Source organism: Tauraco erythrolophus, chromosome 15, assembly GCF_009769465.1.
Source record: "Tauraco erythrolophus isolate bTauEry1 chromosome 15, bTauEry1.pri, whole genome shotgun sequence".
NCBI lineage: Eukaryota > Metazoa > Chordata > Aves > Musophagiformes > Musophagidae > Tauraco > Tauraco erythrolophus.
This window is the reverse complement of record NC_141479.1, coordinates 9,580,386-9,594,450: the sequence shown is the minus strand read 5'-3', so window position 1 is coordinate 9,594,450 and position 14,065 is coordinate 9,580,386.

The following is a 14,065-nucleotide window of genomic DNA, read 5'->3' as shown; positions in this document are numbered from 1 at the left end:
GGCGGAGCCGCCAGGGGAACTCGGGGAGTGCCCTGCTTCCAGGGTGCCCACCGGGCCAAGTTCACCCGGAGAGGACTGAGATCTGAGAGAAACAGCCACACAGACATCAGGTCAGTGAAGATGGAACAGTACGAGGTGTGCCGGAGCTGAGTTTTCACCTTGCAACCGGTGGTGAGACGGCAGGTGGCCCCCCTGTAGCCAGGACGGTCTTTGGTGGAGCAGAGACCCACTCGCAGCCCATGGAGAACCCACGTTGGAGAAAAGATGCCTGGGCCTGAGGACAGTACGCATCCAGAGTCTGTGGGACGACCCCTCGTCGGTGGGGAGGTGTTTTGTTTAGAGGAGATGCCTGAGCCTGAGGACAGTTGTGAAGCATGGGCACAGGTAGAGACACATTTAGAGTCGTCTGTGTGACGACCCAGGACCCACACTGGAGTGAGTGGCAACAACTCCCTAAGAATACGAGACTGTGGTAAAGCCCGCACCGGAGCAATCCTATGGGGAAGAATTGTATTCTGCGGGTAGGACTCATGCTGGAGAAGTTTGTGGATTTTCCTCGTGAGTAGGGGATCCACTGGAGCAAGGGAAAATGGTGTAAGGACTCCTTCTTCTCCTTTGAGAGAGCGGCAGTAACAACATGGGATGAACTGACTTGCACTCCCCCATTCCCTGTCCCCCTGCGCCGCTGGGGGGAGGAGGTAGAGCTGGGAAGAAAAGGAAAGGGGGGTGGAGAGGTGTTGTTTTAAGATCTGGCCTTGTTTTCTTTTTATCCTCTTAAGTAACTGGTTTTGCTTGTCTTTATTCTTTTAAGTAACTGTTAATAAATTGTTTTGCTTTAAGAAAGCTGAGTCTGTTTTGCCCAGGACCATGGTTGGTGGGTGCTCCCTCTGTTTTTGTCTCGACCCTCAGTTCTTTTATTCTTTTTTTTCTCCTCCTCTCCACTTTACTGGAGAAGGAGTGAGAGAGTGGCTGTGTGGAGTTTAGTTGCCGGATCAGCCTAAACCACAACAACACGGAAATGAGAACAGTGACCTTGGGAAGAAGAACACAAAGATGTTCTTACAGTAAATAAGGATTGGGACCAAATGCAGCAGGGGGGCTTGCTGCATGTATATAAGATTGCCAGCTTGGCTCCATAGACGATTTCACCTGTGCTTTCACCTGGAGCACTCAGCGGGATCCGTGCCTTACTCCTCCACAAATGGCACCCGAACAGGGACCTGGTATTCAAGTCACGGAAGAGAGAAGGCCGGTGGAGGAGCTCAACTGAACTAGGAACGGAAAAGACTGCACAGTGATTTCTTCAGCAAAAGAAGGCTTTGACAAAAGAAGGGACAGCTACCTCAACAGGAGGAGGTAAGCGGGAATTTCCTCTATGGGAGGAGGCAAAGCAGCTAGGAACGATGGGAAGCACGGTTTCAACGGAACACAAGGGTGTTGACAAAAGTGCTAGAGAAACAGAACGGCGCTGTCAACAGCACTGACTTGGTAAAACTCCTGGCTTGGGTATCGGCCCATGTATTGGAGGCAAACTCTTTACTTATATGACGGGGACTTGGGACACTACAGGCGTTCAACTTTGGGACGCAGCCACCCGTGGGGATCCCAGCGCGCTGTGTTCGAGGCGTTGAAGGGCGCGGCGGGAGAGATTGGGGGCGAGGGGGCGTCGGCGTCCGCCTCCCCCCGCAGTCCCGGCGGCACCGGCAGCCCCGGCCTCGCCTCTCCCGCGGCCCCACCGGCAGAGGAGCTGCGTAGATCTGCCGGCGTGGAAAAGCCATCATCGAATCTTTTTGATCCAGGACCCCGAATGAGAGCCAGACTTACTTCTTTCTTCCCCCCCCCCCCCCCCCCCCCCCCCCCGATGCCGGTACACCGGCACTCCCGCCAGCCGCGCCGCCCATCGCGCCCGGCGCCGCCCCGCGAACGCCGCTGCCGCCGGCCGGGGTCGCGGGCGGCGTCTGCCCCGGCGCTGCCGCCCGTGTGCGGAGCGAGCCGCGGCCGGAGGGACGGAGACCCGCTGCGGGCCCCGCCGTGCCGGTTCTGTTGCGGCCGACGGCCCTCCTCGGAGGGAGGGTTTCAGATCAGGACTCGCTTCGCCGCGTACGAAAGGGTTGCTACAGTCGCTATTTGCCGCAAAACATTTTTGCCTAATGACTCGCGGATGTTGCGCATGAGCGGTGGCGGCGGATGTGTTGGCGGCGGCTACGGAGCGCGGGCGGCCGGAGCCGCGGCAATAACAATAACAACAAGACGGGGGCGACCGTCACAGGGCGGCTGGGTCCCCGTTCCCCCCGCCGCACTGGGGCCGGCTGAGGGGAAGGGGTGCTGACACCCCCCCCTCTCGCCGCCGCCGCCTCCGCCCCTCATCACCGCCGCAGCCGCGCCTGGAGAGCGGCGGCTTTGCCATGCACCCGTGGCCCAGGTTTTACCAAGAGACAGCACATCCAACACTGAACTTGGACATCAGTGTTGTAAAACCACAAACGTGCATTTCATTGCACATCTGCGAGCGCACACCACACTTCCAGGGCCTATAGCAGTAGGGAACAGGCAAGCTGACCCTCTCACAAGTTCAGCTCTTGTGCCAAATTCATTAATGCAGGCACAAATCTCGCACGACTTCTACCATCAGAATGCTGATGCCATTAGGCGACAAATTGGCTTAACACGAGAGCAAGACCTGAGGCCCTGAGCAACCTGATCTAGTTGGAGATATCCCTGTTCCTTGCAGGGGGGTTGGACTAGATGACCTTTGAAGGTCCCTTCCAGCCCTAACGATTCTATGATTCTATGATTCTAAGACCGCTGAACGGTGCAATCGTCGAGTAGCTGTCAAAATATGATCATGCCACCAATGTGTGGCGTTAATCCTCGTGGTTTACACTCGCAGGAACTTTGGCATACACTTCTCATTGGACACATGTATCTTTGTCATCATGGGGTATTGAGCATGTTACTGGTATACCTTACAATCCTACTGGGCAAGTGATCATAGAACATGCATATGGTACTTTGAAAAAAATGCTTTTAAAACAAGAAGGGGGAATGATAGGGAAATCCCCCAACGAAAGAATAGCTAAAGCATTACAGGTATTAAATTTCTTAAATTGGTAGAAAGATGATCTAGCTCCCATGGCTAAACATTTTGGGATGGATAAAATATCACATATCAGTCAAAATCAGGCACAGGTCATGGTTAGAGATTTGAGAACAGGAGAGTGGGAAGGACCATATAAGCTAATAACCCGGGGAAGAGGGTATGCTTGCCAAGAAAGTCGATGGGTACCTGCAAGGTGCATAAAGCCTTATCTACAACGAGAGCATCCGCCGACACATAGAACACCAACAGCCGCACAACACGAATGTCAGTAGGCCCGTGGTAAAAAGCCATTTGGTACCTCAATTGTGGGAGGCCCCCGAGAGAGACTGGGAAAGAACCAAGAAACAGTGTCAGAGGAGACTTCAAAAAGACTTGACTAATATCAAATAAATGACAAAGAATTACAAACTAGACTTAGTTGTGAGTACGTAATTTCGAAAAAAGAAGCTGGGAGGGTTGTTGTTGAACAACATGTTGCGATCCGCAAAAGCCGCGGTCAGCCAGCAGGGCACGTACCTGGCAGCCTTATGGCACGCACTGGCCACGCGTGCAGCAACGCCGTGTCAGTATCTTCTTCATAGACTCTGTTGAGGGTACAAAACAGATGGCTCAGAACAGAGCGGAGGGAGGCTACAGAGCACACTTTGTGGATAAACAGGGGACAACCTGAAGGTGCCGTGCCTGCCTCCCTTCTCCGCGATGACCCTGCTGATTGACACCCTCCTGCTCAGCGAAATCTTGGACATAATCGAGATGGTACTGATGTCGATTCTATTAGACCCTTAGTGAAAGCAGGATTAATGGTATTGATAATTTTATTAATATTGGCTTGTGTAGTGCTTTGTTTATTGCAGTGCTTACAGAATGCTTTTATGAAGGCCCTGAACCGAAACACATTTGCCGTCATGCTAAAAGAAGCGGGAGATGTGGGAGACTGAATTCCCCTGAGACTGTGGGACACAAAAGACCTTCCCGTGAGGTCATGGAACACAAAAAACGGAAGTGCATGAGAAGTGCAAGCAACAGATAACAAGAACAGATGTGCTGGACATGGAACTGAGAACAGCGACCTTGGGAAGAACACAAAGATGTTCTTACAGTAAATAAGGACTGGGACCAAATGCAGGAGGGGGGCTTGCTGCATGTATATAAGATTGCCAGCTTGGCTCCATTGACGATTTCGCCTGTGCTTTCACCTGGAGCACTCAGTGGGATCCGTGCCTTACTCCTCCACACCAACTTATCACGTGAAAAAAGAAAATCAGGCGATGCAATCTGTACAAGCTGGCCTCTTCCCTTCCACCCTACTACCTAGCTGACTGCAAGCTCTCCTCTTGCCTGCCACATTATCAGAGCTGAGACCCAAGAGAATTGTTCCGTGTTCCCAGAAGAACAGGAAACTTAGTCTAACAGCTTTGTAAAATTCAGGCTCTCATTCAGCACCCATGAAGTCAGCGTAAGGTTGGAAGCGAAGTCAGCCAAGGACTCTTGACTCTGATGGGACTTCTGTGTCAGCTTCTGTGTGCTTACTCTTTGCGTCTCCTGAGTACTGTATGTTTGGGGCTGGAATTAGATGTAGCTGAACATTTACTATTCTGAGAGCCCACAAGTACCAAGTTATGGTACAGATTTCTCATACCACTGAATAGTATCACTGCTGTTATTCCAGACACCTTCAGATGTCATCCTTCCATCCTTGATACTAGAATGCTTTGTCCTTAACTGAATTTACAATACACGTTTTAGAGCTGACTCTGAACTTTGTCTGCTTTATGTATACCCTTTAATTGGAGATCTGAAGAAAGCTCAGATGCGCTTTTCTTAGATACGTTCTGCAAAAGGTAGATGAGAGGAGGAAGTGGTTGTAGGAGACTGTCTCTTTTTTCGCTGCTCTCTGGAAACCTTGAAGAAATTTTGTGTAGCTACTTTTTAACTAAGATTTTATTTCCACTTCAGTGTTCATACATGCTATAACACGTATGAATGCTGTCACCCTCAGCAAGTTCGCCGATGACACCAAGCTGTGTGGTGCCGTCGACACGCTGGAAGGGAGGGATGCCATCCAGAGGGACCTCGACAGGCTGGAGAGGTGGGCCCGTGCCAACCTCATGGAGTTCAACCAGGCCAAGTGCAAGGTCCTACATCTGGGTCGTGGCAATCCCAGGCACAAATACAGACTGGGCGGAGAATGGATCGTGAGCAGCCCTGAGGAGAAGGACTTGGGAGTACTGGTGGATGAGAAGCTCAATATGAGCCGGCAATGTGCTCTTGAGGCCCAGAAGGCCAACCGCATCCTAGGCTGCATCAAGAGGAGCGTGGCCAGCAGGTCGAGAGAGGTGATTCTCTCCCTCTACTCTGCCCTCGTGAGACCTCACTTGGAGTATTGCGTCCAGTTCTGGAGCCCCCAACATAAGAAGGACATGGACCAGTTGGAGAGGGTCCAGAGGAGGGCCACGAAGATGATAAGAGGGCTGGAGCACCTTTCCTATGAGGACAGGCTGAAAGAGTTGGGGCTGTTCAGCCTGGAGAAGAGGAGGCTCCGGGGTGACCTTATAGCGGTCTTCCAGTACCTCAAGGGGGCCTACAAGAAAGATGGGGAGAGGCTGTTCAGGAGGGCCTGTTGTGATAGGACAAGGGGTAATGGTTTTAAAATAGAGGGAGGTAGATTCAGGTTGGATATTAGGAAAAAATTTTTTTACCATGAGAGTTGTAGAACACTGGAACAGGTTGCCCAGAGAGGTGGTGGATGCTCCATCCCTGGAGATGTTCAAGGCCAGGCTGGACGAGGCCCTGAGCAACCTGATCTAGTTGGAGATATCCCTGTTCCTTGCAGGGGGTTGGACTAGATGACCTTTGAAGGTCTCTTCCAGCCCTAACCATTCTATGATTCTATGAAAACTAATTTCAGGGCACTGACTTTTACATTCAGATTTGCTGTAGCTTTTTCTGAAAATGTCCCAAAATGGCTACGCTGTACCAGTAAACACAATTACTGAATTAGGCTGCTGAGGAAGTAAAAAAACAGCATACATGACTACTATAATAAGAGCCTAAAGAAGCAGAAGATAGGTATACCATTTGCAGTTAAGGATATGCCTTAAATAACAGCTCGCTTGGATAGTGCTAGCTAGCAATGTGTGCTTTATTCCAAAGTGTCAGCCTATATTTTTGGTTCATCTTTCAACACTGAGATGATATAAGGCAATTAATAGTGTTTTGTGACCTTCTGCACCAGTAGTCCATCTTTTTGGCATTGAGACTGATTTTGCCCAACTTGGCATTTTATCACCTAAGAATGTGCAGGGAGATCAAAGAAGCACCTTTTACAGCAGCAGTGGAATGATTTAGTTCAGTCACACTATTCTTCAAATTCACCATTTCCTACAAGCTGATGAGACAAACCTCTTCTTTGCTTAATGTTACATAAGGTACATTGAAAGGCTGTGAAGAGACAGATGTTCTATATCTTCACTTCATATGCAAAAACCTGTTATATCCTTTATTTGCATTCAATTAGAAGTCAGACCCTGATGAATATCTAGTGTAGGAAATGGGGAAAAGATTTGCCATCAAGCATATGCTTTGCTTGTAGTGGATCTCTGTAGCCTGCTATTGGGTCTTCCTGTAGCAATTCGGTCATTTTTACTGTATTACTTACACCTGCATGCACAGAAGTGAAGAGAGTTAATAGATGAAAATTGGAGTTAGGTTCCTGGTTTTAGAAATGTTACCTTTTCTTATCGCACAGAGTTCTGGAGAAAGCGCCATTCCTTTTAAACAGCCGTTCTGCAGTTGCAAAATTTCCCTTACTAAGTGGCTCTGTTTAAGGACTTAAGTGCTATAGCGTTACTTTTATATTCATTTTCTCTTTCGATACAGGTTGCACCTTGTTTGATCTTGTGAAGCTCTCCATTTTGTTGGTAATCCAGAGTACAATGGCAGGAACTCAGAAGTTATAATACTGTATTGTTGTCAAGAAGGGAAGGTTCAAATTATAGATATAATATGAAGCAGAAGTGGTGGAGTCTTTCAGAACAGATGCTGTTACTCCTGTGACCCTATAAGAGTGTGTATACTGGGGCTTTATAGTGTCTAGGGAGAGATTTAAGTTGTCTAGAGCCCCAGATGTTAGACAGGGGTAAGCAAAGCAGCTTTTCTCCACTGCAGCATAGGGTTTCCCAGACTTCTAGGGGAACTGACAGAAATCTCTTACCCTCCTAAACTTGGATATGTTTAGAAACCTGTTTCATTACATTTTCCATCCTCTTTCTTCTCTGTGGACCATCCCATCACACGTTCTGGGGAACACATGACATTCCTTCCTTTTTCCGCTTTGATGTAACATTGTAAATTAAATCATCCTCACCCATATCCAAGTTAACACATTGACGTGAAGGGGGAATCTCAGGAGTATTCTTAGGTGCTTTGCAGACTTAGGCAAATGGATCTATGTTACTTGCACGTGCCTCAAGTTTTGAATGTTATTTTTCCCACCATTGTGACAGTAAGAAATTCAAAGATTAAAAAAAAAAAAAAAAAAAAAAAGTTAAACCAGATGAAATGAAGAAACTAAGTCTTTCACATACAGTTGTGTAATCCTCGTGTTTTCTCTGGGAATCTCTGGCACAGAAGAAAATTTAGAGAAACAGCTTTTTTTCTGTCCAACAAGATTAAATGCTTCGTCTTAAAAAAAATCTGTCGTAGTTTCCTGTGGAGGTAGTAGGTATTTCAGATAATTGCATCAGGTATATTTCTGGACAGTTCCTACAAACTGAGCCTGCTTCGGATGGACATTTTCTCAGGACCCTGTAAGGGGCAGGCTGAAAGCCAGAGTGAATCATTCTGTGGGTAGCAACAGCCCATCTCCAGCTGAAATCGTTCCTGGTGCCCCTTGGCCTATCTCCTAGTATGTCAAAAGCTGTGAAAACACACAGTGAACCCAGCACACTGAGGACATGCTGAACTGGCTTGTGGTTATTTTGGGTTCTGATGTATCTTAGGGAAGGACTTGACAAAAATCTGCCAAGTGGCTCATCAAACCAGAATGCCAGCACACCATTGCTGGAGTTGATGTCTGCTGCTTGCTTTTGACAGGTCACTTGAGGATATTCAGGGGTGAAAGGGATTTTTTTTTTCTCTTGATATTTAAGAGTATAGAGATCGTAGTAACATGAAGAGGAAAAAGACATAAAACCTCCTGATAAAGGAAATTAAATAGTGAATCAATGCTGATAAAGGAGACAAACAGAACTATGATGTAGGAATAGTAATAGCATCTAGTACTTACAAGAGCCCAGCATACTGCAGTGAATACAGTTAGATTATTGGCAGGATCCAGTTTGCAGCAGGACCACCTTGAACTGCTCTCACTCCACCAGCTCCTAGAATTTAAAAAGCACGTGAACATTTATCTTGGGTACTAATTATTTGTTAAGAGTGGATGTTGAAATGCATAAATACACGCTAGGATTGCAGTGACAGATCCCACCAGAATATACAGTCCTGTACAACAGAATACAGCCAGCAGAGCTTCCCCTTCTTGCATCGAGGATGACTTTTTCTTGACCAGTGAGCATGTAGCCGAACCCCTGAGATGGCCAGGTGTGGGTAGCCACCAGATGGAGCCTGCCGGGTAGAAAACGTGCTTGGGAGAAAACCTATCGTGAGTCTTGCTGCTTCAGTAAGATCAAAAATACGACTTCTGCGCTGTTATTTAGCCCAAACTCACAGAATGTTTGGTGGAATGTGTGGTGTGCCGATTCATGCGTATTCATTAATGTTCACCAAGAGTAACAGACACGCCATCAGATGCTGGCTGCTACATACAGAACCAATTCTTAATCCAGCTGATTGCAATAACCAGATTCCCATTGATTTCAACAGAGTCGAATTTCTCTGAGTGTAGTATGATTTACAGAAGCGTGTACATCCTTGAAGGATACACTCTGCACTGTTATCTCACATTTTCATTTTCGTAACTTCTACCCCCCCCCCCCCCCCAAAAAAAAAGGACCTAATAATAGACCTGCTGATATAGCCCTAATAACCTGTGTTTAACTGGAGTAGTGAAGTAATGATTCAGTTTGTGGTAGAATGATAAAAATTGCCCCTTCAATGGTTCGCAGACTTCATTGCTTTTAATTTTGCTCTTTGGAAAGCTGCTTACAGCTGGAATTTGGGGTGTTACTTTTTAAAATGTACATGGCATTTTGCTTCTGTGCTCATTTTAGGAATTACATTTGCTTTTTACATCCAAATCATAAAAATCAGGAGTACCAGTAGACCTGTAACATTTTCAGTTGTTACACAGAGAGTTATTTTATGTGATCATATAAAGCATGAGGAGGTTAAGAAGTCCCCAGTGCAGCCACAGTAAAGGGGCAAAAATTGTGAGCTATATTCCTCCTCCTTTTCCTCATCCTGCTTTTTTTTTTCCTCCATCTTCTCAACAAGGAACTGAGGGGAGATGGTTTACCTTAAGTCAGAAATGAAATCATTATAAAGGCTTAGCTGACAAAACCAAAAACCTGTTAATAATCTGTTCTTGGGAAACGGCAGCATTTTTAACATTAGGCAGTAACTTTTTGAAGATCGTACTGGTGTTAAGAAACTGGTATTTCAGGAGCCATACGTGACACAGCTGTTTTACTCTGCTTCAGTGCACAGCGTGTTTGATTACATACGGTGCTGTGTCAGCCCAGCGCGCTGCACTTTACTGAGCTGACGACTGAAATAAACCTGGATGCAAACCACGCAAAAACATTCTCAGATTACATTCTCAGGTTAGGGCCAGGGATGTTGTAACAACGTTCTGTGGCAGGCAGTCTCTTCCTTCCTCCTCCTGTAACAGCTCGGCTGGGATCGGGAGGTGCTCCTCCAGAACAGCGTACCAAAAACACCGTGACATTTAGTAACACGCTCCACAAAGGCCGTGTCCGCGCGCAGGAGCAGCAGCTGCTCCCCGGGGCGGGTTGTGCCTTGGGCGGCCTGGGCCGGGTTCGCTCCCGGTGCCGCCGCGGGGGCAGGCGGGAGGCGGCGGCTCGCCAGCTCCTGTTGCCTAACGCCTCTCCGGGCTACGCGCTTTCCCTATGGAGCAAGCGCGGGAGCCGCCGTCGGGCTGGCTCCAGCGGAGGAAGCCGCGCCCGCTCCCCGAGCGCTGCGGCGGCGCGCAGGTGAGAGCGGGCTGCCGCGGGCTCCGCGCTCCGGCGGCCGCCGGTGCCGGAGGGGCGGCCGGGCAGGGCCGGGCCGGGCGGGAGGCCGGACCGCCGGGCCGCGCTCCTCCCCCGGCGCCAGCGGCGCCGCAGCCGTTTCCTGCCCGGCCCTCTGTGCGCCGCGCGCCGCCGGCGGAGGTAGGCGGGAGAAGGGATGGAGGGCGGGGAGGGCCGCGGCAGCGCTCGGCGCCGGCTGTGCCCGAGGGGGCCGCGGCAGCGGCGGTGCGCGTAGCCCGGCCGGGCGCGCCCCGCTGTGCGCTCCGTTTCCCGGGAAGCTGCCGTCCGCCCCGGCCCGGTGTCAGCGGGGTTTGCGTTTGCGGCGGCCGGGAAGATTCCAGAAGAGACCGGCTGCGGGGCCGGGGGGCCGGCGCTGCCCCGGCGGGGCTGGCGAGGGGACGGGCTCGGCGGAGGGAGCCGCGAGGGTCCCTGCGGAGCGCCGTGCCCTGGCGCGGCCTCCCCCCGGCCGGCCGCCGCCCTCCGGCCTCGGGGGCCGCACCTGGATTTGAGCGCCGTTGTTCGGGTACGGCGAGAAGAGCCTTAAAAATCTTCAGATGGGGTTGAACTCCGGTTTAACTTCTGATTTCTCTTTTCCCGCAAGTTACAGTTGCGGCCGTGTCATCGTTTCAGCGATAGTAAACGTGAAATTAGCGTTGTAGGAAAATAAATAAAAATTACCCGAAGTGTAATTAAATTTCGACTGTTTGAAAGAGTTTATAATTGCATTTTATGCTCAGCCTATTTTAGTCATAAAGCTTTTAATAAATTTTAAAACATTCAGAACATGTTGATTAATTCTAATGAGCTGAAGTTTATGTTTTTGTAGTAAGTCAGGGAAAGCATCTTTAATTTTCAGGCTTGGTTCAGATTTTGAAGATTCCAGTGCAGTGTGTTGCCCCAAGTATCTCTACAGGAGAACAGCCTCTACTCTTTGTGTTTTCCAAGTCTCAGCTTTTTTTTCTTTCTTAACAGAAATTCTGATCTTTTTGGCTTCAATATCAGCTGGCTGATGCATGTGACCTGTAACTTTTTTGAATACTGCCTTCCAAATAGAGAAGCTGGCTAGGAAATAAAAAAAAAAATTCCCACTGTTAATTTATAAATTAGAAAGACATTGAGTAGGTCTAAAAAAATTTTAAGGGCTGAAGGAGTTACAGCCAGTTTTTCACAGATATTTTGTAATTTAGTAGTCCAGGTAAGCAGAATATCTTCAGTGCCTAGACAGGTTAGGTGCCATGTTTCCTTTGATCTCAGTGGAAGGAGATAATTCCCACTAAATATTTACCTGCATTTTTAGGCATCCAAGAGCCTTGTAAAGTCAGCTCCCATGTTCCTAGAAAGAGTTTGTTCACATAATGAGTAATTTTTTTGCTTCTTTTGTTAAATAAAGCAATTAAATGCTTCGGTTTGGTAAGTACACAAACGAAGAAAGTAAGCAACACTCTTAAGGTCGCAGTTCTTAGAAAACAATAAATGCTCTTTTATGCATTTCAGTTGAATTCATGTTGTCTGGCAAATAGACGAGTTTTTTACTATCTTCTAATATAGCCGAAACTCCAGGAAAAAGCATTTCATTAAATGTATAGTCAGCAACATGATTATATTATTGTAATAAATATTTGTAGATGTAGTGAATCTTTGTAGTTTGAAGAAAAAGAGTACCAGATACAGGGATAATGAGTGACAATCAGCATGGCTTAATCTTTACACCAATAAGTAAGAATAAACACTGCCTTAGGAAAGTAACTGAAAATTACAAATGCAGAGCAGGGTTAAAACTGGTGTGTTTAAACTGAGTTTTTCTGGCTGCTGATGCTAGTCATGATTTAAATCAAGCCACCTGCTTTGCAGATTTTAAATACTAGGCTGAGCTTTAAAGGTAGGATTTTCAGAAAGTGGTGATTTAGGAGCAGAAATGCTACTCAAGCCAACAGCGTGCGTATGGACCAGTGATGAGACTGTCCTCCTTTGCAGATAGGAATATCTTGATTCCCTGCCCGCCCACCAGCTGTTACTGAAATAGTTGATCAAACAGGCCAGAATTCTGTTAAGTCATATCTTCGTGCATGCTGTTGTTTTGAATTTGTGTTCTTTAGTCTGCCTCAGTTGCCGAGTGCTTTTCGTTTGGTTGTGCACTGGTGCTCATTTCCTATTTGTTGTACAACATTGCAGAACAGAAAGAGCTACTGTCCTACAGGTGAAACAGAAGAAACTGTCCAGGGTTATCTCCTGGGCATCTCTGCTTGCATAAGTGTTTGTTATTGTCTTGAAGTTTCAGTTCGAAGATCTACACAGTTCACATGTCTGCTTTCTAGCAGTTGTTTGGAGATCATCACCCCGCGTTCCTGCTTATGGTGTCCACCAAGGTAAAAGTTAGCGCCTGGTAAGAAGACTTAGATGACCTACATCTTCATTGCTTGGTAGATTTGAAGTTTGCCCTGTAGGCGTTTGTTGTTCTATGTACATACATATTGTAGAGATGTTTACTGAGTAGCATACTCAGTTAGCTCAGTAGGAGGCTGTAAGGAACCATGAGGACAGCTCAGCGGTGGGCTGGCTGTGTCCTGGTTAGAATGTATTCTGTGGACGTTTGAGGGTGTGTTCGTTTTTCTTTAGGTGGGACCCCGAGCCCAGGGCATAGAAGGGCTTTTAGCTGTCTAAAGTCATCATTCTGTGAAGGGGGAAGGAGGGTAATGAGATGGGAATGTGAAATAATGAAGAGCTAAAACGTTCACACCATGGATTAATCTGGGGACCTTCTTTTGTTGTTTGCATTAATAGGACTTTCAGCAAGGTGGGTGCAATGTGATCCTTTTGTTGTTTTAATTCTTTCTATGGCATTTTTCTTCTGAAGAAGTAGTAAACTAGTTCTGAGGAATGTACTTTTTAGTAAAACTCATTGGTTGTAGGTTCAAAGGTGAGATACAAACACATGATATTATCATTCTCTTTGGATGGATAGGTAGAGGACCATTGCTCACTTTGCTCCCCAGTCTCTGGGTGAAGCAGAGAGCATCATCTAATGTAGCTAGAGAGAAGTACAGAGTCTAACATATGAGATGAGTATTTGGGGAGACCACAAAGAGAAGAGGAATGCAGCCAATGAACTGTGGTAGAACAAAAAAGGAAGGTCTTGGTTTCTCAGTGACGTCATTTTCCAAAAGTCATGTTTGTTTGTTTGTTTTTTTATTGAAGTGCTGAATATTCTCAATGACATGTGAAGTCAGTAGGAGCTGTGGGAGCTCAGCACTGCTGAAAGCTAGACCCAGTTTTATGGACATCATTGATGTTTTTATCCCTCCATTAGTGCAAATCCAGTATTTTTATGTTCCTAGTCATCCTTAATGTCTGGGTGGATTCTGTAGAAAATATTTTGGTGCTAGAATCAAATTGCACTTTTGTTTATTTGTTCAGTTACGCAATCAAAGTTTATAAGTATTTTTGACTGTCCTCTGATTCTGCCTCTGACACACAAATTTTACAGCTCCTTTTAATCTGGGATAGGATTCTTGTTCCCTTGTAGTTCACTGGCATTTCCAAATATGCTTATCTTCCTATTTGGCTCGCCCAGTGATTCTGATCATTAGGTTGTTGTCAACCACAGCTTTGTGGTCCGCATCTTGCAGTTGGCTTCTTACAGACCTTACCAGTCTGTGAGATGTTAGAGGTTTGCAGCTGCAGAGCTTTATAAACATTTTTTTTGATTTCCTCAGCCTAAAGCTAGCTGTCTGTCTGCTGATTTTATTTTTTTAATTTA